Source organism: Aulonocara sp. 'chitande type north' Nkhata Bay, linkage group LG4 (genome assembly GCF_057382095.1).
Source record: "Aulonocara sp. 'chitande type north' Nkhata Bay isolate Kocher_YH1m ecotype deep benthic linkage group LG4, A_spYH_male_GT1.1, whole genome shotgun sequence".
In the NCBI taxonomy this organism is placed as follows: domain Eukaryota; kingdom Metazoa; phylum Chordata; class Actinopteri; order Cichliformes; family Cichlidae; genus Aulonocara; species Aulonocara sp. 'chitande type north' Nkhata Bay.
In genome coordinates, this window is record NC_141347.1 from 2941323 (window position 1) to 2944318 (window position 2996).

A 2996-nucleotide genomic window follows, 5' to 3' on the forward strand; every position below is an offset into this window, starting at 1 on the left:
GAAAAAAACCATCAAAGTTGAGGTAAGTATTCACCACAGTATTGTGTTTTTTTTTTTTATTAGGGTCAAATTTCTCTTTGGATAAAAAATTAAGCCAACATCCAAGTGTCAAATGTCGGTTCTAAAAAACAAGTCAGTCCCTGAAGCTTATTTGTGCCACAGATGCTTATTCAATGACTGTGGGAATGTCTAAGGAATGTTTTGGGACCTGTCTGATCTTAAAATACTAACTTTGGTGTTACATTACAGTAGGGCTGGGCGATATGACCCAAAATTCATATCTCGATATTTTTTAGCTGGATGGCGATATAAGATATATATCTTGATATTTTTTTTAAGCCATAAAGTAAGAACAAAAAGAGAGTTCTTAGTCAAAGCTGTGTCCCAGATGTCACACAGGCACTTTTATTAACATACAGCACAGATGTACATGAAAAATTACTCAAAATTAAATTATGAGCATTCATTAAATAATAATGCTCCATAAATAAAACAATGTTGTTTTGTGCTAAACAAAGAGCTCACAATTGTGCAGTCAAAATGTAAACTAAAAGACGCTGAGCGTAATAACAAAGACAGACAGATTTCACAGCTGCTCTGTTCCCAAGTTTTACTGTGTGACTGACAGCCTGGAGTTTGAAATCCGCTTCATAACCGTGTCTCTTACAGGTGCCATTTATGGTCCTTATACACACACAATACGGTAATATTACGTTGAAGCACAGTACGTATCACTCCGCAAAGCTCCTCGGTAGCCGTAATGCGCCGACAAACTATCAAGCGGTGCAGCTCCGTAGCTTACGAAAGTTGTACTCAAACATTTTTGACAGATTGCTGAGCGCCGTGTACCACATAAAATCGGTTCGCGGCCATCAAGCACAACCAGAATTCATACATAAGGCGCTACTTTTGAGAGAATGAAAGGATTTTAGGGTTAGCGCGGTTAGCTCGTTAGCATGGTTAGCTCGTTAACACGTTGACGCCGTCCAGCCCCACGCATGGGGCGATGCGCAGTAACTCGTTAACGGAGATTTGCCGTGTCCATCTCGTCGCTGCCTGCACGTGAAGCGATGGGGGAGGAGGGGGAGTTGTCTTCAGTGAAGGCGAGGCGGAGTAACGTTACGTAGAGACAAAAGTGGACGAAAGAGAGGCAAACTTGCGGCTCCACAACTATAATTATAACGTAACATAGACTATATCGATATAAAGGATATTGTCACATCTTATATCTCGTATAAAAATATATCGATATGTTTTAAAAACTCGATATATCGCCAAGCTCTACATTACAGCAATATTGAGGAAAGATTTAACGGCTGATCATAGAGCTGAATGAAGGTCAAAGGGAAAGTCCATGCCATGCTTCCGGTTATGCTTCCATCCGGCGTAGTCATCCAGCCAGTCCATGCTAAATCGCCTCTCCTGAGCTGGAGTGGTATAACGTGTTGTAGAAAAGTTTGATCGATTCGCTCTCTCGCTCTCTCTCGCTCTCTCGCTCTCTCTCTCTCTCTCAGTCTTACACAAATAATACATTCTCTGGGTTTTTTTTCTTATACGCTTATGGTACCCGACGGGGGAAGCATCCCGATCTCCATCCATCCATCCATCCTCATCCGCTTTGTCCGAGGCCGGGTCGCGGGGGCAGCAGCCTAAGCAAAGAGGCCCAGACCTCCCTCTCCCCAGCCACCTCCTCCAGCTTATCCGGGGGAATACCAAGGCGTTCCCAGGCCAGCCGAGAGATATAATCTCTCCAGCGTGTCCTGGGTCTGCCCCGGGGCCTCCTCCCGGTGGGACATGCCTGGAACACCTCACCCAGGAGGCGCCCAGGAGGCATCCTTGTCAGATGCCCGAACCACCTCAGCTGGCTCCTTTCGATGTGGAGCAGCAGCTGCTCTACTCCGAGCCCCTCCCGGATGGCCGAACTTCTCACCCTATCTCTAAGGGAGAGGCCAGCCACCCTTCGGAGGAAGCTCATTTCTGCCGCTTGTATCCGCATCCCGATCTCTCGGAGGTAATTGACAGGGATGAACCGACGGTCATCTGATTCCTTCTTGATGTACGTAAAACAAGGCCGTTTTCTTTTGGGAATTCTGTCTATTTTCTGTTAATGAGAAAACCTGTTGTAAAAGAAGCTCAAAAAATGAAGAAAAATTCTTTACTTTTGGTCTGAAAAGGAGTGGCTGCACAAAACCAAAATAGCTCATCGGGGTGATTTAATAAAATTATTTAGGATAGAGTTCTGAATATGTGCTTTTTTTCCACTAAGGCTTACTTTACACATACAAGGAGTTGAGACCTATATGAAATCAGCCGCATCGCATCTGTTACTGTAGACAGTGACGGGGGTGTTGCTGATCACTAATGAGGACCAGTCGCTGCTGCTGCCTCCAACCCGTTCTCACTCCCAAAGCGTAACATTTTACGCTAGGTGACAAATCGTCACCATATTACGCTTTCGGCTACCCACCACGTTCCTAAATGACGACCTCGGAAAAAAGAGGACATATGAGAACCGTCTGGACTGAATCTACACATGTTCGCTCTTTTTCTTCAAATCGCTTAGAAACACGCTATTTAACATCATTAAAGACCTGCTTAAGGTCAGGAATAAGGTTATGGTTAGGGCTAGGGATAAGGTTAGGTTTAGGGCTGGAATACAGGGCTGGAACGTCTATTACCGCGGGAGTGTCATTCACTGGATTCCAGCCATAACCCGCCGCGTACCATAAGAACGCCGAAGGTCTCCTTTCGCGTTCCTCAGGAACGCCGCGGGACGTGACAAAACGTCGACATGTTACGCCTCGGGAGTGAGAACGCTCTGCTGCCTCCCATGCTTACGGCGTCGGGAGAGCAGATCTCTTCCCCGTCCAAGAACAGAGGAACGCAGGGGTGCAGAGTGAAAGGCTCCATCTTGTCTGCACATAGAAAAGTGTGCGCCGGCCCCTCTGTTTTTATATTCCTCCCTCCACAAACCCCCTCCTTTTTTCCCACCGGAT